Source organism: Bombus huntii, chromosome 15 (assembly GCF_024542735.1).
Source record: "Bombus huntii isolate Logan2020A chromosome 15, iyBomHunt1.1, whole genome shotgun sequence".
Classification (NCBI taxonomy): Eukaryota; Metazoa; Arthropoda; class Insecta; order Hymenoptera; family Apidae; genus Bombus; species Bombus huntii.
Genome location: NC_066252.1, coordinates 4,092,883 through 4,120,290, shown reverse-complemented (window position 1 = coordinate 4,120,290; position 27,408 = coordinate 4,092,883). Strand labels below are relative to the sequence as shown.

Genomic DNA, 27,408 nt, shown 5'->3' with positions numbered 1-27,408 from the left:
AATGTCGTTGCTGGTTCGCGTTTCTTTAACGTTCGAATACTTCAGAGAATACAAGATCAATGAAAGTATTTAATGGACCTAGTTATAGAGACGAATGGAAAATAAAAAAGTTGACGGGTTTCCAAAGATTATAGAATCGATAAGTAGAGCAACTTTATTGTTGGTGATACGCTTGCAATAATATTCGTTCGTTTTGTTATTCGTTCATTGAAAATGAACCTTACGCAAGATTAATTCGGCAAGTATGTGAGAAACGTAGTCGTGATATTTTATAATGTAGCTACAGTCGTTTGTTCGATCGTTCGAAGACGCCGATGAAAACGTCAGGCTGAATGATCGTCAGGCACGTTTCGCGTGACAGGTGGTTCTTTTCGCGTTCCAAGCCATTCTGGATCATACATATTTCCCATACCGTACATATTTCTCTACTAACGATGCACCGACATGGATCTCTCCATTAGAATCGTCGAATCAGCCGAGCAGAACGTTGCTTCATTCGTTATACTCTAATTCCTTTCTTCTCCTTTGCACGTTCTTTTCATCGATCACTTGAAAAAAAGACAAAAAAAAAAAAAAAAGGAAAGAATTGCGGAAGAAAAGCTCGTCGAAGAAGTTGTCGCGAAACGACTGCAAACACTGACCATAAATATTAGAGCAAATTATGAAGGGGCTACTCGCGAGGTGGTTTCAACTTGGTCGTCGTCGTTGTCATCGTCGTCGTCGTCTTCAGGTGAATAAGACGCGAACAAAAGGGGTGGGCGTGGGAGGCAGAAAGCGGGCCAGGAAAGAAAGCTCGAAAGAAGGGCAGAGAGGAGATCGTTATGGAAGCATAAAAAGCTTCGCGACGAGATAATAGCTCGCGAGAACGTCGCAGAACGGGGGTTCGTGATGCATGCAAGAATGACGACAGAGAAAGAAGGCCGAGGAAAGATGTGTGTATATGGACAAAAAGTCCAGGAGAAAGAGAATGAAGAGCAAAACGAGAGGGATACGGTTTCGTATATAGGCCAAAGGGCTGCGCCGAGATCAATAAATTCCTCTCGCTACCGAGTTGAAATCTCTGCCTACCGAAGCTCGCAGCTATTGGATCATCTTTAAATGCAGTTTCGTTGGTTTCGTTTGGTACGACCGAGCAAACACCGGGTCACGAGGGATATGAACGCGACCCATTTTTCTAGCCAGACACTTGACATGTGCGCGTCAAAGGAAACAACGTTTCTGAGACGAGTGTGTTAGGGATCAGCGTGGCGGATTAAAAATTCCAGAACCTGCCTTTAGAAGTCTCTCGACGAGATTCTCCACGGTATTAATCGTATTAACCCTTTGAATTTAGTCTTGAGTTTGTTAATATGAAATTCATGTAGCAGCTTGTTCGTCGATTGTCAATTTCTTTCTGTTATTACCGTTTCCAGTAATAATCGTAGCAGTTGCGTCAGAAGCTACTACCATGCCCGAAACATTAGAAAACGTAATTGTACATGGACATTAATGCATTTGATGTACGCTGTTCGTTAGTCGTGGCAAATAAGAATTCATCCACTGAAATCCGGTCTAGTAAAAAGAAACGGCGAACTGTTTCTCGAGTGCAGAAAGTTAATTAGCAGTTGATCTCTGATCCGTGGACGTGGACATGTCGTCCATGATTTCCTGAAACGAATTACTCCCTCGTACTCTACTACAGTCGATCGGTCAAACTTTTCCTGAATGTTTTCTCATCCACCTATCATATCAATTTTCCGATCGAAGAAAAATCGATGGATTATCGGGTCATTGGAGAAAAAACGACGAAGGAGGGATATGGACGAGGCGATCTCCGATTGTGTTCGATCGGCTCACCCTTCCCGTGTGTTTCCCTTCTCTTTCGCGCGTGGCTTTGTGTCGTGCTGGCTCTTTGTCCGGCTTCACTTTCTTCCACGGGCAACTAGGCTAGTCGTAACACACAGTAGAAAAGTTTCCTCGCCGCCCCCCTCGGGAGAGACCGGCCGAAGTTCTTTCGTTTAATTCCCGCTCAGCTGACTGCGACTCGCTTTCACCGTTCCCCGGTCAACGATCACGCACGTGCTTCCCTCGCTCCGCCGGACTTGCATGTTTTTTTTATCCACGTTCCACGCGACTCTATGCTTCTCTTTATCCGCTTGACCCGATACCCCGTTGCCTCCAACGACTCTTGCTTTCCACGCGGTACACGGGCCAATTGTACTGTGAAACTGGGCCAACCATTTTTCCGACTCTAACCGACAATACACGTACACGCACGTACACTACTGCTCGTAATTATTCGGTCGACTAGAGAAGTCGATGCACGTTGCGCGAATAATTGAAGAAGATACGTGTTATTTTTAATTAATAATAGCATCGATATGACGTTCGTTGTTTCGGTGGAATTTTTCAACAGACGAACTACTGATTAACTTTGCTTTTTCTAACCTTCTGTGTTTCGTTGTTCGATTCTTAAAAAACCAAAAAAAACTAACGTCTTTGAAGCAGCGATAAAATGGTTATATACAGGATGGTTGGTAACTGATGGTTGGTACGATTCTACGCGAAAAAAGAAGTCGAAAATATAGAATACAAATTTTTCGTTTGAGGCTTTGTTTTCGAGAAAATCGACTTTGAATTTTCGCTCGGTACGTCTCGTTATTACGGATCTCACTGTAGATCGTTGTCTCGATGGAAAAATTAAAAAAAAAATTTTATTCACCCCCTTTCCGCTTGTACCACCAGTTACCAACCACCCTGTATATAATAGTGGAGTTTAAGCTGCGTCTGAAAAGAATTGTTGAGAATTTTGGATCTTAATAGCCGAAATAATGGTATAGGAACGCTAAATTTACACTTAGAATTCATATTAGAATAATTATATATTTATTTGATAAACGATTTCAAAGATATTCATCGATATACACTTGCACGCGTCTCAGCATTTTCTTCCATACCCGACTGCTAACCTACCGAACAGTTTACATCCATTTGTTTTCCAGACGCCGCGCACACATACTTCCACACGTTGATATTCACATACAAGTATCACTACTACGCATCGAACCTAGTCTAGCACATAAAATTATACATATCTGAATAAGAATATACGGTAAATGCGGAGTAAAAGTAATTACCAAAGGTCGTACATATCGGCTGTACTTTGACTCAGCTTCGATGATTCAGCAAGAAATAAGAAAAATTGAAGCGTGTCTGGAGGAATTAGCATTTTGTTTTGACAGCGTCTGCCAATATGGTCTGACTAATGCGAAAAATAATGATCGTGATGGAAAATAAGCCGCGGCAAACAGGTCACGGATGTGTTTCTTATGTCGATGGTAAAGAAGTTTGTGGTACGCAAGCTCTGCTATTTTTCAGGGTAACTATTATTTATCGGAAAAGATAGAACCATGAATGGGTTTCATTATCGTCGTTAGATTCGCGGTATCTTCAATTACTCCGCGATACAAATCGATATAGCAATCCAGACGGCGATCGAGTTCGGGCAAATTCATTAGCTCGGCACGGAACGCAATTTGCGGAACCAATTCGAACGACTCGTGCACCAGGCACCGCGATAACCACCCTGTTCTTCGATTTCGAATCCATTGCCTATTCCCAGACGAACTTACATTGCCTGGTCGAGCTCTCTTCGAGCAGCTCGTCGAATCGCCAACCTATCCCGTTTCGAACGTTCCGCGATATACGTCAAAACTAACATAACTGGACACTGAGAACGTAGTTGAACGTGTATGAAATAATTGCAAATACAGCGACTAATAAAGAAGAGTGACGTGATAGGACTATCCTATCGGTTTCCAAATTTGCACGAAAATTACATTCCTATGAACATCTATATTTATCGAAAAATTCGATCGGTCAGATAACACGAACGTACGTGCGTATACAAGTAGATAGATCTACTAGGAGGTGGGACTTTGGCAAGGAAAGAAAAGAGCAAGCAAAGAGCAGACGAAGGAAGGAGCAGCCGAGGAGGCAAGTTGCCATGGTGACCATCAAAGGCGCCGATCAGACACGAAGGGATGAAGCCCCTTTTACCGTCGACTTTGTTACACAGAAGCCACCACGAACCGGAAAATAGGTTCTACCCCTCTGCTCTTCTTCGTCCATCGTTTCTATCCTCCTCTACTCTTTCAACTACCAGCCGAGTGGAAACTATTTTTGAAATTGAAAGGACACCAAAAGATTTATCCTTTCGATGACTTGGAGAAATAGAATCGCGCCAACAGCCTTTCTCATCTTCCTAACCATTGTTTTTCCTTCGCTTTCATCTTGTTCGTACTTTGAAATTTTAGTTTCTCTCTTTCCTCGTCTCGGTCCAATAAAACTACCTCCATCCACGTACAAAGTACACCTTCAGGAGTAACGCACAAGGAACACACTCGCGCGATACAGTATCTACTTGGTAGAGTAGCTAGACGTTGATCGTACGTTCCTTATCTCTGACTCGTTGGTTGCCAAAAATTCCAGATTTCATAGACATCGCCTTTCATAGACTAGCTGTGTCTTAATTAAGATAAAAGAGAGAAATAAGACACAGAAGAGAATCGGTTGGTCCCAGCGATATCAATTCGTTGCTCGCGTGATTCTTCACTGTACTTTGCTTCGTGAGTGTCGTTCTTGTACGAAGAAAGCCACTGTATAGAGACGGAGGAAACGAGGATACAGAGAGAATCAGTATCGCGATACTGATCGTGATATCAGTACGTATCGTACGTCCACGCGGTGTTGGCGACAATTTGTTATACACGAATGTTCGTCGGGAATTAGCCTAACATGGCCAGTTAGTGGAATTCGAAGTTGTGACTCGCGTGACAAAGTCAATTCGAGCGCTGTTAATTCGATGAAGAGACATTTTTTACCGAGTGTCCGTGAAGAAAAGCGTCACGTGGGAACGTGGCTGTCTCTTACGAAACTCACTTACATAGGCATAATTGAACTTTACACAGATCGGATTGGCGCAGATGTTCCAGACACAAAATTCAATTACAACTTCTTCGCCTTCCTCTTGTACAGTGAGAGTCGAAAATGGTAAACGAGTTGTTGCATTTCCTCGAACGATCGCCGTCCATTTCCACGATACGCGAATCAATGAATAGAAACTCGATTTCTCTCGAAGAAAAACTGCAACGAATTCCTGCTACGTAGTTTTTATAACAGACGGAATTCTTTGAAGCGAGAACAGAAGAGGTTGCTTCCTATCCTTTTTGCGCCACTGTGATATTTTTTGGCGAGTGCGTTCAACGTGGAAAAAGTGCACGGACTCCCACGTAGCTCGCGGAGGGCCATCTCTAGAGAGTTACACATAAAAATAGAGCTGGACAGTGCACGTGTGCCATCCTCTTCGTCCCAGCCATGCCTTCGCCTTCTCTTCGGTACTTTGTCGACTATTCTCGTTCCGCCCTCGGATATCCTTCCTCCATATTTTATTCTTTTATTCGCTCTAGAGAAATATACTCGGTTTTCTCTTAATAATTACTTCGCTTTGTCGCAAACATTGTAATATTTCTTTGGTCGGATATAGCGAAAGATTGTCATGGAATTTTAATTGAAACTATTATTATATTATTTATATTATATCTCGATTATTATCGGGATGGCGATGGTCATACGTGGAATTTACGATAATTGCAAAACAACGCAATTGGAACGATAGGTTCGTTGGTTTGCGGCGAAGTCTCGGCTAATGGAGCTGGCTCACTTGCATGGCGGGAAGAAAAAAAGGAACAGGGTCGTGACGTTGTAAACAAGCCATTAGTCATGTCATGAGCGCCGATCTCAGACGGAGAGTGACTCGTTTTGGCTATTGCTATTCAGCCAGCGTACTGCCCACGTTTTTTCGGTCGTGGCCGAAAAGTCAAGGCTATTTCTGAGAAAGGACCGTTCTCAGAAAAGTATGACCAACTCACCGTACGATAAACGGGACACAGCGTCCAGACGTCTGCTTTACGATTCTTTAATCGTTTTTTCTTTTTTCTTACAGCTCGTTGCATTTAATTTTTTAGTAAGGAAAAAAACCAATTCTGTTTCGTAACATAACACGTAATATACTAAAAATAGATTGTAAAATATCGAAGGTTAATAATAGACTCGCCATGTTCCATCAAAATTTTCTTTTTTCTTTTTTTAAGGTGTTCGCTTACGAACATAGATTCGCGAACGTACGTTAAGTACAAGAGATATATAGCTTTAAAAGGATGTAATAGTCGCGCGGAAGCGAAGATAATACAAGGAATAAGCTTGTGGATCAATTGACACACTGTGGCTCCGATTATCCCTCTCTTGCATCTTCATTGAACCGACGAATCAAAGAACATCACTGTACTTTGCGATGCTTCGTTTCTCGACGATGTATCAGCTGATATCGAAACGTTCGCTCGAACCCCGAGGAACCGTGGATCCCAGAACGCTACTTTTAAAAACCTGTCTCACATTAATTAACACGTAGACGCCGGCGTGGGCCATCGGTGGTTCACGCGTATCTGTCCCGTTGGACGGCGTACAACGCGATGGCTTACACATGTATTTCACAAAATAGATAGTACAAAATAGGTTTATATTATTTTATCACGACATTATAAGCAGACATACAATAGTAAAAACATAACAATTCAATATTATAGACTTAACATAATTATCTCCTTTTTTCGTGCAATTTTTCAAAACATGTTAGACAGTCGATCACAATATGTTCTTTTTAGTTCTTTTCGCGGCGTACTCTCTACCTTTTGTTCTAAAAATGCGTTTGTAACATTCTTTACACCGCCGTCTCGTTCTGTTCGCGGGTCCTTGTGGTGCGACTGCAGAAAATGCGAATCCCATTCGAGTAATGTTGTTCGAATGTTCCGAAGTAAAACTGCGTTTTAAAAACCGCCCTATTAATTAGCTAAATCAGCTTGAACGAAAGGGATGGTAATTCGGCAAGGATGCTAGGAAAAGATAGAAATATGAAAATCTAAAAATAGTTGTGGACGAGTGTAGGGCTTTCAGTGATAGATGGCACGGCGGGGGTGGAGATTCGATATTTCGAGCCCTATCTGGGCGTTGCCCGATAAAGCTTGTCGTGGAGGTGGTCTGAACGAGAAACGGGTTCGTGGAAGGGGATTGAAGGGTGCTGGGTAACCACGGATGTGCAGGAAAGGGGTGTGCTCTGACCAAAGGCGGCTGCATTCGTTTCCATCAAACCCCTCGTCACAGCACCATGCTACGTTCTCCGCTTCGATGCGAGAGACTAGTCGGAGCCACGATGTCGCCACTACTAACGAAAAATTGTGTTTCGTTTTTGCCCATTTGCTCGGCCTTTCCAGCTCGTATCCTTGTCGCGATCCTTCTTCGCTCCTTTCTTCGAAACTCTTTTTTGTATTAAAGGGCAATTCGGTCATTACCGGCAACGTTTCTTGGCAATGATTGGCGTTATGACGAACAGCCAACTTTCAATTAATATTAGGTTGTCCGAAAAGTTTCTTTCGTTTCATCAGGCGATAATAGATGAGCAACAATTTCTGTTTTATATTATTTTATTAAATTAGGTACGACCCATTTCGTTCTATTTCTATTATTATATTCGCGCATAATTCGATAAACTAGTATAAAAGAAACAACATCGTGCGTGTATCATTTCCTTACAGAACGAAAGAAATTTTTCGGACAACCTAATAAATAGACCGCGGATGTTACGAGATGTTTCAAGATTAACATTAGAACTACCGACAGTTAACGCGAAGCTATTTCTACCAGAACCAATGAAAATGACTGGTCTTTAAAAAATACGTAATTATAGAATATTTTTATATTTATTGATTTATTATTTCCTTACAGAATCAATTCCATGTTTTATAGTACATTTTTGATATTATTAATCCGTCCGGAACCACGATCCCTAAACGAGAATTGACACATTTATAAAATTCTAGAACCAGTCATTTTGACTGCTGTGGTATTTCTAGTGTTAGCACTAGGAATTTTCCTGATAACTGATATCGTCATATCGAATGATATGCGATAAAAATTTGAAAAACGTGTGACAAGTTGTACAGAACGAGGAAGCTGGTTAATTGGGGTTCGATAAACCGATTACAGGACCCTTTTACTCATTTTGAGTAGCCTTGATACAAAATTATTTTGAGTTTAAATACATAGAAAACAAAATAAAATTCATTATATTATTCTTTTAGTTATCGTTGCGAAAGTTATCATTACATCATTGCGGAAAAAAATATAACACTAAGTAGGAATTTTAAGCCAGTCAATTATACTGGTGTGGTAGTTCTAGTGTTAATGAACACAGAATGCGCTATAAAATGCGTACAAAATTTGGAAGATTTAACGAATGAAACAGATTTCTGCTTGCTATTTCCAGTCGATAAAAGAGTTTTGTTCGTGTAAGAACAGACTTGCGAATGTTTGCAACGTATAAAGAAAATTTTTTTTTTATTATTATTTATTTATTTACATTTTAGAATTTGTCCAGTAGGACATTTGGTAAAATATTACAGCTTAGTGATATAGTAATATAGCATGTGGATGGTTACCCCCAGTGAGATATCATCTTCGAATTTGATTGATTTATCATAAAGAAAATATGGCTCCTGTTATGTTTGCAGGAAGATTCGATAGCTCGCAGCGTTCGTAAAGTATAAAGCTATTTAGAAGTAAGAAATAATCAAAGAAATCCGTAAATAGAATCCTAATTACGTATACTCTGCACTAACGGTACTAATACAGATTTACCTTCGCGTTATACGAACTACGCTATCCTTATCACGATTTTCATTACGCGCTACGTACGTTTGTTCGCGATAAAATTTAAACCTTAAAATTAATCCTCAGACATTCGTTTATCTAGAATATCGAAAGTCGTTTAATGCGTTAGTTGCGATCTTTTAACTCTTTGCACTCCTATGTCGAATGTGACTGAACGTCAGTTTTTATCTCAGGAGCTCCTTTGTCGAGTTCCACTCGACGTTCTTTCAGCCGCAGCTTTTTTTGTGAAACGTGCGAAAGAAAACTAGGATTGTATCCTGGAAATTGTTTCAAGATATATCATACGCTTAAAAATTACAAAATACAACGATAACGTGAATAAAACTGGTATATCAGTGAATTTCTTTCTTCCTTTATTTAATTAAATTGTCTTATTTTTTAATTAAAGTAAATTTCAAATAAAACGCTTAAAAGCTGCTTGGGAGCTGCTGGTAACGAGATTGAAATAACATTCGCAGTGCAAAGGGTTAAGAGGGAGCAACAGAAAGGAACCGATTGCACTGTGAGAAAATAGCAGCAGATAAATAAGAGCGATAGACGATTCGGTAGAGCGATCCGTGTTTTCGATGCAGGGTTAGGAATACCGTTACATCCCCTTTAAACCCGGTTTCTCCATCCCTCGCAAATACTAGATCGCCCATTCACTCGTGCCGCACCACCGTGACGACCTCTGTCACGGAGAACCCCATACGAAGGTAATTTATCGAAGATACGTCATTAGGTATACGAAGCCTCCCTTCATCGACTAGGAGCACACTGTGAAAAAAGATATTGATAGAGCGCAGGATCTCGTAACGCCACTTCCACTTGCAATCGTTAACGACTGTTTTCAGGCCTTCTTTCGTGAAATTCGTTCTTTTCCAGCAATGTTATTTTCAGCGATGATTTTCTGGTTTCAGACACGGATTAAAGCGAATCGTTGCACACGTTGAATATAGAGAAACTTGGCTAGACTGGTGACGTGTCAGGTAATACGTAGCGCATAATGAAAATCGCGATAAGATTGTCAGACCAGATGCAAGAAAGATATAGCAATTAAGTAGTGTCGTGGGTGATTTAACGCGTGGCGATCATTCGATCGGCGCGAGCCTGGTAATTCGAAGAACGCGTTAAAATAGATAATGGAGAATCATGAAGATTTCCACTCAGCTTTGGAATTTAGCCAAGAAAGTTAAGAAAAATATTTACTTTAACGATCAGACATTTCTTCGACTTTTCCTTTTCGTATGAACAGCTGTATCTATAAACGCGTGGTCGAAAGGCGAACGTTAAAACGTTCGTTTCATCGATCGTCGATCGTGGAAACCCGCGTTTCATCGAATCAAGTCATCGATCGAATCTTCTGCTTCGCTTACGAACGAGTAGTTTCATTTCTTTGCTATTGTTTCTTATTACAGATTCTTCTAGAGAAACTTGATTAATACAAGGAAAATATCTAACTATACACGTACAGACTGTCTTCGGTGTAATTTGTATTTTTTATTATTTTTTTTTCTCTATTGGCACGCAGACAAAATAACGGTGGAAACGTCCTCGAGTCTCGATCGCCTCGAAACCTGTTGGATACGCGACACGGATGATTCGACTTTCGATTACGAAATTCACTGTGACTTGGATCGGCGTGAAAGATGTTTGAAATCGATCATCCTCGAACGACCAAGAAATATCGTGCTATCGGCTTCAATGGCCCATATTAGAGTTTCAGTCTGTTAAAGGGGTCCATATCCGATCTTGCGAGGCTGGCAATGTTTTGTCCTCGTTTCGTTGTTCGATCGGAGGAACGATATTGGCTGTATCGAGAGCAGAAAAATGTTCTCCTTTCTACGTGTGACTTTCCACACGTATTTCCCTGTATTCTACGTACGTTGCAACCAAGAATCTCAGTTCCTTAAAATATAGAAAATACGCTTGAACGTTTATAGTCGAACTATCGTCGAGTATTTAAACATAAGCGACGTTGTGCTTAGCAAACTTTCTAACAACCTTGATATTTAATATTCGCGCGATTCTATCACGTAGTAGTATGTTTTCGAACGATATAAACGCGATTGAGAAAAGTTAAAATAATAGTGACGATATTTGGCACAGTTAAATACAAATTCAAAAAGATTATTATTAAATATAATAATTTTTATTATTATTGAATTATTATTATATTATATATTTATATATACAGAATTATTGTTAAAATTAAATATAATAATATATAAGATAAATATTAAAGAAATATATATAAAAAGCCAGGAATAAATTATGTTCGAGCATATTAGTATTGTGCTATGTACTATTTATCTATTAACATTAGAACTACCGATAATTAACACGAAACTATTTCTACCAAAACCAGTGAAAGTGAGTGATCTTTAAAAAATACGTAATAATAAAATAATTTGTATATTTATTGATTTACTACTTTCTTGCAGAAGCAATTCCATGTTACGTAGTAAACACTCAACACACTAAAGAAATAAATCAATCAAATTCGAAGATGGTATCCCACTGGGGGTAGCCATCCACATGTTATATTATTATACCACTAAGCTATAATATTTTACCAAATGTCCTACTGGACAAATTGTAAAATGTAAATAAATGAATAAAAAAAAAAAATGTTACGTAGTACATTTTTGGTATTATTAAGCCATCTGGGACCATGATCACTAAACGAGGGTTGACACATTTATAAAATTGTAGAACCAGTCGTTTTGACTGCTGTGATATTTCTAGCGTTAGCATCTAGCGATCCAGCGATCGATCCGAAATTTTCCTGGTAACTGATATCGTCATATCGAATGATATGCGATAAAAATTTGAAAAACGTGTGACAATTGTACAGAACGAGGAAACTGATTAATTGGGGTTCGATAAACAGATTACAGGACCCTTTTACTCATTTTGAGTAGCCTTGATACAAAATTATTTTGAGTTTGAATACATAGAAAACAAAATAAAATTCATTATATTATTCTCTTAATCATCGAAGCGAAAGTCATTATATCATTGCGAAAAAAGATATAACACGAAGTAGGAATTTTAAATCAGTTAATTTGACTGCTGTGGTATTTACAGTGTTAGGATGTCAAATGTTTCATTGATTAAAAAGCAAAAAAAAAAAAAAACGGAAAATTTCAGTGAGTCGAATTTCATGAAAATTCGTCGTTATGCTTCTGCAAAGATACGTTGCAGCAAAATTATTTAAAGCCTAATACAGAAGAAACGTGGTTTCATCTATATTCTAGTACTCGATGATCCATGCTTATCCAAATTCATGAGACACCCGGTATATAATCGAGTGTTGAACGGGGCTGCTAGCCAGAGTTGAAACCGACCGACCGCTGCAAGGTCAGGCGGTGGCCTCCAACTTCCGGTGGTGGTATTCTCACACATAGACACATCATACGTACGCAGCATAAAAGGGGGCATTCCCTTTCCCCTCTGTTCCTTCTCTATAACACCCACACTTCCCCCTCCTTGCCCCTTTTATCTTCCTTCCTTCTCATCTCCCTCCATTTGCTCTTCCAACTTAACTTCCTCCTCCTTTCTCCTTACTCTCTGCTCTTCTTTCTTCCCGAGTCTCGACGATTCTCTCGCACGCACTCCAATTTCCTAGAAGTCCAACTCCATTTGCCTCCTTCTCGATACTCTCTTCTTCTTCTGCTTCTTCTTCTTCTTCTTTTTCTTCTTCTTCTTCTTCTTCCGCTTCGTCCATCACTTGCATCTCTCTCTTTCTGAATTTATTAAGCGTAGAAATCAATTCGATGGTTTTGCCAAGATTCATAATTGATTTTTATCGGGCTGAAAGATATCTCTGATATAAATTAGTAATTAATTCAACGTAAAATAATTAACGAATTAATTCATCGTTAAATCACCGAATCAACTTCTGTATCGAATATATTGCGTATATAGTTTACTACAATAACTGTGATCGGTTTCCACGACGTTCAGCGTTTATTCCTTTCCCTCCACTCACATCTTATTCGGGTTAATATAATTTCTAAAAGCGATTTCGCCTATTATTTCGTAAAGGAGAATTGGACTGGAGAAAGGGAAGAGGTAATAGGAAAGAGCTGCGTAACTAGTATCGAAATCGGATGTACGTTTACGACTGACCAAGATACGCGCCAGCAACAGTTCTTCCTCTCTTTCGAAACGTTTCCCTCGAGCAAAGAGAAGTTTCGCCGCCCGTCTTCCTTTCTCTTTGCAGGACTGCAGACGATGCGAAAAAAAACACATCTAGTTACATGCCGATGCACCTGCAGCGTTCAACGTTTACGCTGAATCACGTGGTAGAGGTCGTATTCTCCCAAAGCGAATTTTTATTTTATTCGAAGAGTAACGTTCGATCTGATCGATGTATATATTGGAAAGTGAAAGAGTTGGAATTGTTCCACCATCGATATTACACCGCGTTATGGCGATTCTACATTTCCGCCATCGGATCTCCGATCAAAGAATTCTATACACCTGTATTATCGCAGCTAATTCTGAAAGAAATTTCCTGTAATCGATAGCAATGCCCTCGACGATTGATTAACACGTTTCTGGAGTCAGAGGTAACCAGTGAAATTTATTATGTAAACATCGTGGCAAGCAAATCTCAGGTGAAAATATCAGCATTCAGCGTGTCGAATCGATAAGAATTTCTCGACCGGTGGATAATTTTAGCGGGTTGGTGAAATCAGAGGTAACCGAATGGCAGCAAGGTGGTATAAAAAAGCAACCCTTTGTAGCACCTGCGAGGCGTCCGCCTCGGTTCGATCGGCCGACCAGCCAGCGAGCGGAGCGGGTAGGTGGCCAGAAAGAGGTCACCGCAACCAGCCGCCACTCTTTTTCTCTTCTTCTCGCTCGCTCTTCATCCGCCGTTCCTCTCCACGCGGCCTATTTTCGCGAAAATACACGAGCCCGAGCTCCGCATGAAAAGCGCGCGCTGCAGCGAAACAGGGACAAAGAGGAACGGGAGAAACAGCTCGGTCGGTGGAAAGAGGGTCGCGAGGCACAGGGTAGCTGTTTGAGAGAGAAGCTCGTACCCAGCGACGCCACGAGGAATGGAAAAAAGATCTTTTGTCGAGAAGTGTGCACCACCCCCGTGTAACCATCCCCCACCCTTACCCCCGGGCCCACTCGTAATTCCCGGGAAAATAGGGTTCACGTTTCGACGAGAGCTCGTCTGCGCACATATCTCGTTTCTACGGTGCGTATTGCTGCGCACTCCTATTCCCTCTGCTCCCTCCGTTTCTCTTTTTCCCTGATTTTCTTTTTTCCACCCCTTTTTTCCCTTCTTACCGCTGTCCGTGTGTATTTTTCCCGTCGGATTTTTCCTCTGTCTCGATGCGTCGCGTAGTCGATTTTTAAAAAGAATTTCACAATTTCCTTGCAAGATATCGTAATACACGAAATAATTGTCAGCTACGCTGGCAAACAAAGTTCGATCACTTTCGAATAGATAAAAACGAGATCGAAACGATCTCTTCGCTTTCTTTTGAATAATTCCGCGCGAAAAATTCTACCGGCGTATTTTTCCCCTCGAAGCTTTTCATCGCATTGTCTCGCCACGCGTTACGCTGGCGATTTTTAAAAAGAATTCCAGGATTTTCTTAGAGAAATATACGTACGTCGTACAGGGAATAATTATTGACTGCGCTAGAAAGCAAAGTCCGCTCTTCCTCCGGCGAGTTTCCAAGCGAAAGAAAAACGGAGATCGAAATTATTTCCCTACTTTTTTTTTTTTTTTTTAAGTCTCACCACGTTCCATGTGGTTAAGACTATCGTGAAAAACGTTGGTCACGCTCGATGATTTCTGCTAGAGTTAAATAACAGTAATGAAACGACGCGGAGGAAATAAATAATTCCACAATCGCCTGTAGTGCGAGACACTTTTTCTGCTAATTTCTAGCCAGATCCGCAATATTCGCGACGCGAGACATCTTCGTTTTCTAAGAAAAAGTTGGAATTCTCGCGTTCGCTGTTCCATCTAAATATTAATATCTCCCCATTGAGTGCATCGAAATATCAATCCCTACGTACGTCGATTCGATGGAAAATGTCTACCTCTTCGATAAAAGTCGCGGAATTTCTTTCCAAGTGCAATTTACGGCCGCTCCAATTACGTTTACGTCATTTACGCTCGGCCTAATTACGTTTACTTTATTTACGCTCGTTCTACTTACAACCACCGCCAAAGAAAATTAACGAGATTCGCGACTACCGTGCTTTCTTCAACGCTGTTGCTGCCCCGTGATTGGCCCACCGACACAAATAAACTATCTGGAACAACGACTTTTTTCTTATGCTTAGGTTAATTAACCGTAAAGAAAAGGAAATCGTAATTATCTTGAACGCATGTACAGAAATAGTAAGGCAGGTGTGCAAGTTATAATCACAGAAGGGATTGAAGGCTGCTAAGATGCATACGAGAAGTTGTTCTACGAAAAAACAACGGATCTATAAACATCATGGGAATATCATGGTACCATCGATCGATAGGATACCATATGCACTTTATACCGTAGTCGGTAAAATTGGAAAATTTTCATTTACTCAAGCGTCCATATTTATGTATAATTAGAGAGAGTCGGTAAAATTGGAAAATTTTCATTTACTCAAGCGTCCATATTTATGTATAATTAGAGAAATAAAAATAATTAGAATATTTATGTATAATTTCTCGTAACAAAAGATTTGCACAATTATTAGGTCGTCCGAAAAGTTTCTTTCGTTTTATAAGGAAATGATGGATGCACGACATTTACTGTTTTATATTATTTTATCGAATTACGTATGATCCATTTTGTTCTACCAAGATAAAGATCACAACGTTCGACAGATTAGGTTTCGTGTTTGTATAAAGATACGTCGTTGTAATAGATAGTCGTGTCTGTAAAAGAAAGACACCTTTCGGACAATCTGATACACTGTAAAATTTTCTGTAAATTATACACAATATGGTAAAGTTCTACGCGCATAGAGTGCATTCAAAGTTGCAAAACGCGTCAATTTAACACTAGAACTATCGATAGTTAACACGAAGCTACTTCTACTAAGGCCAATGAAAGTGAGTGCTCTTTAAAAAATACGTAATAATGGAATATTTTTATATTTATTGATTTATTACTTCCTTACAGAAGCAATACCATGTTTTATAGTACATTTTTGATATTATTAATCCACCTGGAACCATGATCACTAAACAAGGGTTGACACATTTCATGCAAAATTGTAGAACCAGTCATTTTGACTGCTGTGGTATTTCTAGTGTTAGCACTAGGAATTTTCCTGATAACTGATATCGTCATATCGAATGATACGCGATAAAAATTTGAAAAACGTGTGACAAGTTGTACAAAACGAGGAAACTGGTTAATTGGAGTTCGATAAACCGATTACAGGACCCTTTTACACTTTGACAAGTACCAGTCATTTTGAGTAGCCTTGATACAAAATTATTTTGAGTTTGAATACATAAAAAACGAAATAAAATTCATTATATTATTCTCTTAATCATCGAAGCGAAAGTCATTATATCATTGCGAAAAAAAACAAATATAACGCGAAGTAGGAATTTTAAAATAAAAATTGTAGAACCAGTCATTTCGACTGGTGTGGTATTTCTAATGTCAGCATCTAGCGATCGATCCGGAATTTTCCTGATAACTGATATCATCATGTCGAATGATACGCAATACAAATTTTAAAAACGTGTGGCAAGATGTACAAAACGAGGAAACTGGTTAATTGAAGTTCCATAAACCGATTACAAAACCCTTTTACACTTTGAAAAGTACCAATCATTTTGACTGGTATTGGTACAAATTGCTTGATACAAAATAATTTTAAGTTTGAATACATAAAAAGTTCATTACATCATTGCGAAAAAAAAATATAACGCGAAGTAGGAATTTTAAAATAAAACTGTAGAACCGGTCAATTTGACTGGTATGGTAGTTCCAATGTTAAAATTAATCCGCGACTGCGTTAACGGCTAAGATCTTTAATTTCATACTTCGCTTATATCGCTTGCACTTAGTATACTTGCGTTTTGGCAGGAAGACGTGTCGGTTGTATATATTCGTAACGTAGTTCGAAGCATTGTATGGCGGGTGGAACGCAGTCGTGAACACGTGCGTTGAATAAAGGCAAAACTAATGACACACTGAGGGATTCGGGACAGCGACGGGCGCGAAATAAAGCCGAGGAAAAATGGACCGTGACTTTTCGCTCGTCTGCTCTTCCGCCATCCTCGTATTCGCGGGGGACGTTGTTAACGCGAAGGGCTGAAACAATGCGGCCACGTTCTTTCTTTCGTATGTGTACGGCGAAGTTGAAGTCGCTGTGGATAGTCGTGGCAGCGGTGCAGTTTTTCATCATCCGACTCCCGTCGACGCCGTTGGGTTTTGTTCCTCGGGAAGGGTCATGCGATACTCTGAATGCTACCTTTAAATATCAGGGTTCCTCTGTCTCTTCTCTCCTTCTTCGTTTTTTCTACCGTCTGTTCTCCACACTTCAAAAACATTTTGCTCGTTAACCCTTGTGTCAATAGCCATCTATCCTTCTGCGTATTCTCATTTCACGGTCTTTATTTTTTTAGAAATATTCTATAAATATATGTCGAGTTAGCATTAGAATTAAGGGCGTTTAACGAACCTTCGTTTGCATTAGCCATTTTTGTGTTATACAATATAGATGATACTTAATGATACAAATAGGATTTGAGACGGTTGGCGAAGATGCCCGCGATAAATACTCTTGATGTTCAACAAAAAAGGTTTATTAAACTATTAAACAATCAACAATTTACGATCAACGATTAACGATTAACGATCAACGATTAACAATCAAGAGTTAATAATCACGTATCTCGAATTGTGTTTGCTTCGCTACGACGCTAAACCTTTCGCACTTCGCAGCTCGACGCAGAATGAATCTTTTGTTCGAAACCTAACGGATTCTTTCCTTTGTTGCCCCTCCATATCCCCACTACGTACGCGTTTATTAGATGGCCGCGACAGTTGCCGCGTATACATTCTTCCGAATATTCGGCGAAAGAACCGTAGGGATATCGATGGTACATGCGTGTCAGCCTTAAGCTTTGAAGGTATAGCGTTTTGTGTCGCGAAGCCGCTGGAAAGTTCCGTGGTCGAGTGCCGCCACAGATTATTACCGAATGAAATTCACTAGCAATAAACAATTTCACTACACGATGATAAGTTCTCGCTAAAGAGTTATATTATAATATTATAATTATTATACAGGGTGGTTGGTAACTGGTGGTACAAGCGGAATAAATTTTTTTTTTTTTAATTTTTCCATCGAGACAACGATCTACAGTGAGATCCGTTATAACGTACCGCAGGCGTACCGAGCGAAAATTCAAAGTCGATTTTCTCGAAAACAAAGCCTTGAACGAAAAATTTTTATTCTATATTTTCGACTTCTTTTTTCGCGTAGAATCGTACCATCAGTTACCAACCACCCTGTATATAATATTGATATATTATAACGATTACTTAGTCACTAAATGAAGATAATAATAAATTCACAAGGTGATTATATGACTATTACAGAATTTGACAATTAATCGTGACGATCTGATACTCGAGATGCTAATGACAGTAATCTTAGGTTCAATAACGAATACATGGTCAACAGGATTTTTTTTTTAATTTTATTTGGTAGACTTTTTACAATCAATTCTCATTGAGAATTATAGGTAAATTATTTTGACGTGGAGGAGAAAGGAATCGATCAGGCGGACCGTGATCCCTGAGAATTGCTTTGTTTCAGAACTACGTTCTTTTTGTTTCACGTAGGAACCATCGACGGGTGAAGTTTAACACTTGCGACGAAGAAATTCCACGAACGAAACGTACGTCCATGTACTTTGCAAAAGCTCAAGGACATTCTCAAAAGTTTACCATTTTATTGGCAACTAAGTGATTGCGGATTTTGCCATTATGTGGTAATGACAAAATCCGCGATCACTTAGTTGCCAACATAATAAACATATGAAGTTTCTGTAAACGCATGAAGTTTCTATGAACAATTACAAAGTCCATTGACAATTCCACGAACGAAACGTACGTCCATGTACTTTGCAAAAGCTCAAGGACATTCTCAAAAGTTTGCCATTCTATTGGAAACTAAGTGATCGCGGATTTTGTCATTACCAAATATAATAAATAAAAATAAACATAATAAATATAATAAAAATAAATAAATATAATAAGTTACTAATGTAACTTGGATTATAAGAGTTTACAGTATATTTGATTCTAGTTGAATCTAATGCTTAAGTCTAAAGGGTAATGTCTCTTTAGTCTGCGGATCTGATCCGTCGTGTCAAGTAATTGGGTAACTAATGGGTTTTGGTGGTTGTTAACTCTTATATTATATCTGTTACTGAATTTGGTCAACAGGACAGCAAATACGCTTACTTACTTGTCAAAGGTCCAAATTTTCGCGTTGAGAATTTTCAGTAATTTTTTCTGGCGTGGTGCAGTGACATGACTAAATATTTATAATAAGTTATAACTTATTATAAATAAGTATAATTTATAAGTATTATAAATAAGTAAATATTAATTAATTTAGATAACTAATTGGATCTAGCGTTTAGGTCTAGCGGGTAGTGTCTCTTCAGCCTGCGGATCTGGTCCTATGTATCAAGCAGTCCAGTGATTAGGGGATTTCGGTGTTTGTTGACTCTTTTGCTATATCTGTCGCTATATTTTGCTATTTCCTCTTTGACTGTGGGTATCTTGAAGTCGCGATGTATCGTTTCGTTGGTAACATACCACGGTGCATCTATTAAGGATCTTAGCGTTTTCGATTGGAAGCGTTGAAGTATTTCAATGTTGGAGTTACTTGCTGTTCCCCATAGTTGGATTCTGTAGGTCCAGACAGGTTTTATTACGGTCTTGTAGAGGGTAATTTCATTCTGTAGGTTTAGTTTGGAGCGTCGGCCCGTGAGCCAATAAAATTTTTTTAGTTTGTCCAAGATTGTCTAGAGATGTGGTGTTTCCATGTTAGTCTCCTGTCCAGGATCATGCCCAGGTATCTGACTGAGTCCTTGCTAGGAATCGTTGTACTGTTGATGGTGAAAGGTCCAAATGAAACTGAACTTGTGTACCTCTCTGTACTCCTTGCGTCAATTATCTTTTCAAGAAGAGCCATACAACTGCGTCGTACCTCTTTTAGGCAAAAACGTCCATCCCGTTGTTACGTCAATTCACATCAGAGACCAGGCTACACACCGCGGACAGGATGACACCCTGATGTCTGCACATCCTTGGCGCGTACCCTCAATAGTCTTAAGTACCCACCAGGGGTCTTGGAATTTTCATAGTTAAGGTCCTCCGGACCAAGCGAGTATCTCTTGTCTTAGATTTCCTTTTACGTTTATCGTTTACCACGTGTTGACATGGAAAGTTGGTTTTCCTCACATCTGCTATGTTCCATTAGCAATTTTCTCACGAGGGCGGCTAAAAGCCTTCCTGGTCCACCAACCGTCTTATTATCCAATCGGAAACGGTGTCTACAGCCCTCGTTTCCTTAACCAAAATTGTCATCAACAAATCCGATAGTCCCGTGTCCTTAGACACACCCACCCCTAGCTTTCCTCAGACACAGTATCGTCAGTAAGACTCCGCTTATTCTGTATCCTTAGAATAGTCAACATATCTTTACCGGTCTCTACCCTTATAACAGTCGCGTACTTAACGTATCGGTGTAACTAAGTCTTACATAACGTGGTTGGAGTGAATTGTGATTTATGTTAATTCAGCGTGTATTCCGCTGTGATTGCTGAATTCATACTAAAGTTTAATTAAAAGAAAATTAATAGTTGCGTTACGACCCAGCCATTTTATTTCATCATTCTTCAACCCTTAAGTTTACGTGACACCGTGACTGTGGCTACGTTTAGCGACCAGATGTGTTACTTCGAGCCCAAGTCGGCTCTGTCATAAATCTCGGGCAAACATAATCCGATTAAATCATAAACAACTACATCTAAGTACAGCTATAATAACAAGTCTAGACCAAAGTATTGGGGATTTTCCCAAAAATTCCAAAGGAAAGGCCCCGACGTTCTCTCATCTCTGACGTATATAATATTTCGTATTATTTTTGAATCTTGCGTTTTCGCTGTTGTTGAAACGAACAGCGAAATAAAGAAGCAGCTGACGAAATTTCTATCGACGATATGCCTCGAGAAAAGTAGCGTTTAGTACGACAGGTAAAATAAAATGGTTATTCATAATGAAGAAATTACGAAAGATCGTTCCATCTACCTGTTGGCTTGTTATATTCGTCGAGTATAAACAGGGGACGAAGAATGGCCATTCGCGAACTGCCTTTAACATCTTACGACTTGTTTTATCACCATACTCGTTAAACTTAACTTATTTGTCTTTAAAACACTGTGACTAATACGAAATCACCGGCATCATTTCGTTCTAACGACCTTTGATTTTATGAACTGAGACGAAATTTGAATTTTAGATAAAGATTCGACACGAACTTCGTACAATGCCATATCGTATCGTAATATTTTTCGCTATAATTCGCCGGAATCCAACGTAAGCTATTAAATTCCGAGAAAAATTTCATAATCGAGAGACCAAGCAGATCTGTTGTATCCTTCTTACGTGGTAAACAGATTTCCATTCGTAAAATAGTGTTTGAAAGGGCTATATTTTTAAACGAATTCCGATTAAGAACAAAGGAACGGAATTGAATAAGAGACTCGCATATAGGAGAACCTCTCCACCTTCATTTTCTTCGCGTTCAGACGAATAGCCGAGCTTCCAGTTGTTTCCGTGCTCTCGTTTCCAGTATTTGACGCGAGTTGATCCAATATTCGATCGACAGACGTGTCGCAGGCGATGACGCAGGCCGCCCTTTGAAACTGCGTTTCACGCAAGTGGAATGCCGGCCTGTTTGTCGCAGGAAACCAACTTTCCTCGTGTGCTTATTTTCCAGCCCTATTCTTCCCCTCTTTCGCCCTATTTTCCCATTTCGATAGTTCAAACACTTGGGAAAGTTTGTTGGGCTACCGATTGGATCCGACGATTCTCGAAATACTCACCGCCTGATCGATTCCTTTCTCCTCCACCATCTTCTTTCTTTTTTTAAATTAAATAAATGCTATTCGTTTAAAATGTCCAAAACGAGAAATTGTCGATGGACTTTGTAATTGTTCATAGAAACTTTATGCGTTTGCAGAAACTTCATATGTTTATTATGTTGGCAACTAAGTGATTGCGGATTTTGCCATTACCACCTAATGGCAAAGTCCGCAATCACTTAGTTGCCAATAAAATGGTAAACTTTTGAGAATGTCCTTGAATTTTGCAAAGTACATGGACCTACGTTTCGTTCGTGGAATTGTCAATGGACTTTGTAATTGTTCATAGAAACTTTATGCGTTTACAGAAACTTCATATGTTTATTATGTTGGCAACTAAGTGATTGCGGATTTTGCCATTAGGTGGTAATGACAAAATCCGCAATCACTTAGTTTCCAATAGAATAGTAAACTTTTGAGAATTTTCTTGAATTTTGCAAAGTACATGGACGTTTCGTTCGTGGAATTGTCAATGGACTTTGCAATTGTTCATAGAAACTTTATGCGTTTACAGAAACTTCATATGTTTATTATGTTGGCAACTAAGTGATTGCGGATTTTGCCATTAGGTGGTAATGACAAAATCCGCAATCACTTAGTTTCCAATAGAATAGTAAACTTTTAAGAATTTCCTTGCTTTTTGCAAAGTACATGGACGTACGTTTCGTTCGTGGAATTTCTTCGTCGCAAGTGTTAAATTTCACCCGTCGATGGTTCCTACGTGAAACAAGAAGAACGTAGCTCTGAAACAAAGCAATTCTCAGGGATCACAGTCCGCCTGATCGATTCCTTTCTCCTCCAGCGCTTCTTCTTTTTTTAAATTAAATAAATGCCATTCGTTTAAAATGTCCAAAACGAGAAATTGTCGATGGACTTTGTAATTGTTCATAGAAACTTTATGCGTTTACAGAAACTTCATAGATTTATTATGTTGGCAACTAAGTGATTGCGGATTTTGCCATTATGTGGTAATGACAAAATCCGCAATCACTTAGTTGCTAATAAATTGGTAAACTTTTGAGAATTTCCTTGAATTTTGCAAAGTACATGGACGTACGTTTCGTTCGTGGAATTGTCAATGGACTTTGTAATTGTTCATAGAAACTTCATAGATTTACCATTCTATTGGAAACTAAGTGATTGCGGATTTTGCCATTAGGTGGTAATGAAAATTCAAGGAAATTCTCAATTAGGTGCCATTAGGTGGTAATGACAAAATCCGCAATCACTTAGTTTCCAATAGAATAGTAAACTTTTAAGAATTTCCTTGAATTTTGCAAAGTACATGGACAAAGTACGTTTCGTTCGTGGAATTTCTTCGTTGTAAGTGTTAAACTCCACCCGTCGATGGTTCCTACGTGAAACAAGAAGAACGTAGCTCTGAAACAAAGCAATTTTCAGGGATCACGAGCGCCGGTTGCCTCTTAATTATCGAGCACGCGTTGCAAAAACCAAAGGAAGCCCATGGGTCGCGAAAGGGCATCGTAAAAGTGAACGTGAGCATGAAATGATCGAAGAGCACAGCGTACGTAACTAGAGAGCTGTATTTAACGTAATGGTTAATTGGACCTTGCGCAACCAGCCATCGAGGGACGGTCCGCTCTTTTCCATTTAATTCGCTTCGACTCTGCCTCCGATTCCGCACCGTGTCAGAACTTTTTCCCCCGATTGAAATTCTTTCCACCTTACTCCTCCAATTCTTCGTAATTGCCAACCTGTGGACCACGTCCACCGCGTCATCGTGTTCCTTAGAACCGTCACTCATTCTTCTGCGGATCGAAGCATGTGAAGTAACGTGGACGCGTAACGGAACACGTCCAAGTACCTTGATATACCGTTGTTCGAATGATTTATGCGTTTGTCGATCGACTCGAAATATGCACTCTAACGCTTCATAGTGGACCGTTGATTAAACAAAAAAAAAAAAAAAAAAAAAAGAAAAAAAGGAGTTCACGCGCTGCATGAGCCGTTTACAGTCCAAACTCTGGTCGACTCAGCTGTTTTACGTTTCTTCAACTTCTCGTTGCGATACACTTGATCGATGCTTATCTCGTACAATTTCTCCAATTTCCTCTACTTTTTGTTGCGTGAAGTCAACCGATTTGACAAATAGACGGCTCGTGTAACATTCGAAGTGACCTTTGACGACCTTGAACACTCGAACGACACGTGTCATCGGCCTTGCTTTTATTGCTGTTAAAATAAACAGGTACAAAGACAGATGCATGACACACGGTTTAAAAATGTTGCCAATGACCTTGGCGATCCTATTTCATCGGCGTTTCCGCTTCATCGAAACGGTTCTAACCCGATATCCTCTGTGATACCTCGAACGTCTTCGATTTGTTTTGGAACGTTCTTTGATGTTAGATCAGTTGGATACAGCGATTTACGAGGCTGATTTATATAGAAGAAATTACCTGGTTGAAATGATCGAGTATTAAGAACGTGTTATCTATGCCGTAGAATCTGGGGACAAGGCGACTTTTCTCCACGCCTCTGGTCGTTGTTTCACGTCGCCAGAAGGTGGGAATGATAGCGATTAGAGTCACGAAAGGTACGAAGGAAGCGAGCCAATAGCCCCCGTTTTAGGTTTAAAAAGAACAAACACGGGGCGCGAACGTGCGGTGTATCTGATCGGGAAGTGGCCGGAATAAAATGCAAATGCGTACCACCTTATTTCACAGCGTCTCTCCTTTTTCACAAAACCAGACCGCCTTTCTCAACGTTAAAAACGGAAAGAACGTCTGGCGAGAAAGAATTACACGTTAAAGTGGAAACAAAACATTCCGAGAAAGTATTAAAACAGTTGAAATAGAAAATCTTTATGCATATGGCTTTATCGTGTGCATCGTGTTCGTTTCAATGAGACACGATTATCGCGATTAAGTAGTGGCACAATACCAATCTGAAAGTGTACACAGAAATTCCAAACTACGTATTTAATATTACACACGCGTATCTACAACGAAAGAATCAAGCATAATCAGCTGTCGTAGGTACAGACTAAGTATTAAATACGATCCCACCTAGTGCTGAGGTTTACGAATATTATGCATAATCGACTGCTTCGATACTTTTATGAATTATAATGTGTGACATACGCAACAGCGTAAAATATTCTGCGGCTTCTATACGGATTTTCCGATTTGTTTTAAATGTACCAATACATGTATCTATGCCAATGCAATCGAGATAATCGAGTGTCATTATGGTTCTAACGAAGCTTGAAAACGTTTCGTAGAAGACATGTAATTTATTTGTAAAAGATCGAACACTTTCGTGGCCAACTGTACACGCGAGATACGAGGGAAGAAAAAAAGAATGGAAAGTATCGTTGGCTGGAGGGAAGGACAACACGCGTGCACCGTTTCTTCTCGTTCCGCGTTCGGAACGAGGGGAACACGAAACGGACCGCGACGGCGCGAGATACGAGAAGGTGGGGGCGCGAGGTAAATCGTGATCGAAGGTGGAAGGTAGAAGGGGGAAGGTTCGTGTCTGTAGTAGGAGACGGTTGTGGTAGGTCATGAGAACAAAATGGCCGATCGTCGGTTGCCCTGGCAACGGAATCGGGCGGTACCAGAACGTTCCCCAGAGGCGGAGCTTTTATATCTTGGCGGCCATTACTGATCCCCACTCCGATAGGTATCGCCGTCTGGCGGATGAACCGGGAACCAACGAGCCTCGTTTTCCCCGCGCTTTTGGCGGACATTGCTATGACCGTGTATTCGATAAAATCAAGGGCATGCGGAGATTTATCTTGGCCGGTCCCCGAGGACTTTTGTTTTATAGCGCCTTCGGATAACGAAGTAAGTAATTTATACGTTTGCTTCGCGCTATTGCGTACAGCATTCCTTTTGTAGCGAGATCGTTCGAGGTTAGGTTTAGATATAGGTAAATCGTCAACAGGAACGTCGTTAACGGAGAGTGTTTGAAAGAATCGTTAAAGAAACCGTTAAAGATATGACTGGAAGAGTGCGAAACGGCAGATTCAATAACTTTGGGGACTCGAAGTCGCTGCTGGAACAAACCAAGCAGAACTCCACTGTCCAGTGGTTCGAGTAAATCGACGAGAAATATTGTCGTTACTGTTACGCCTTTCTTTCTCTTTCAATGAATACGATCGTTATATCTCAGCTGTCCGCTGATCGGTACGAATCTTTCACACATTTGGAAATTACAAAATTCGAAACTTTGAGAATTTACTTATCCGAATCTTTTCTCTCTTTTTCTCCTTTTTTTTCCATTTTTCTAGTAACATTTCTCTGTAACTTTCATATCCAGCAGAGATATAACGAAAGAAAAGTGAAAGAAGGCAAATGGACGAGCTGTCAGAGGCGTACCGCAATTTTCTCGGTATTATGATGTATCATCGCGACGCAAACATTGTACGATGTCGTATCACGCGGCCAACATTTTACAGGGATATATCTATCGCAGTGGCAAGAGCATAAAATGTAGACACCATATATCGGAGAGAGCCCATTCGGAAAACATCGGTACATGCGCCGGTCTCGACGACCTAGCAGCTCCGATTAATGTTGATTTATGTATTAATTGGCCGACGCGCCGCGGCCGTAACGGGTCACGCGTGTGCCTTTGAGTTCGTTGCGCTGCATGGGAGGAATGTTGATCGTTTGGGGCTTGCGTTCGCTCGTAAAATCAACCGAACGAACGACAAATAGTCGGCCCGATTGATCCACGCTGCGAAAATTCAAACGGCCGTCGCGTTATATCGCACACGGCGATATTGGCCGTTAAAAAATATCTCGTTACGTCAGAATGTTGTATAAATAGGAAGTTTGACGCATTTGCCCATGGTGAAACGATACACGGTCACTTTCACCACAGGTTACTCGACACAGTGATCGCGTTTATTAGGCGACGCGCAGGCCAACCTGCAATTAGCGATAGCTCTCTGTTCCCTGGCGTCGAATTTATCGCGTTAACGAAGAGCCGGAGTAAACCGGCCGTGAGAATTCACCGTTCTCCCCCTTTTCATTGCCCCTTTAACGCCGTTCGTGATTTATGAATAATGGATATCGTTAATCGACCGATATATCCAGCTTCTGTTCCTCGCCTCTCGTTTCGTCTTCCCTTTTTTCTCTCCTTCGTTTCGCTGTGTCGACGGACAACACAAAGAGACAGACTTATATCGTTCCGTTTAAGACTTAAACGCGCATAATAACGCCACTACGAGGCGGAATGTTTTAATTTGTCACATCAAGCTGCATAAGCGAATCGATCCGTTATTAAACTGAAAATGTCTATAGAAATTGTCAGACGCAAATATACATCGAGTGGTTTTTCAACGAATATGTACGTAATGCAACGAGTGACATACGTCGGAAACGCTGGCACTCGATATCGAGGCTCGTTAATATAACGGATAATCGATCGTTTAAATTACTTGTACGTTTTCCGCCAAGTATGTACTGGCGGTAAATATTTTTTTTAACTTGAATGTACGTATTGGCGGATCTGTTGGCTTGGCAACTAAGTGATTGCGGGTGTTGTCG

General features: G+C 40.1%; 1 protein-coding gene across 4 annotated transcripts in view; it reads left to right on the top strand.

The window, feature by feature from the left end:
- The window catches only part of LOC126873686 (probable JmjC domain-containing histone demethylation protein 2C), a 230,421-nt gene that overhangs the window by 17,162 nt on the left and 185,851 nt on the right, over window positions 1–27,408 (top strand). The gene's annotated exons all lie outside the window — the stretch shown is intronic.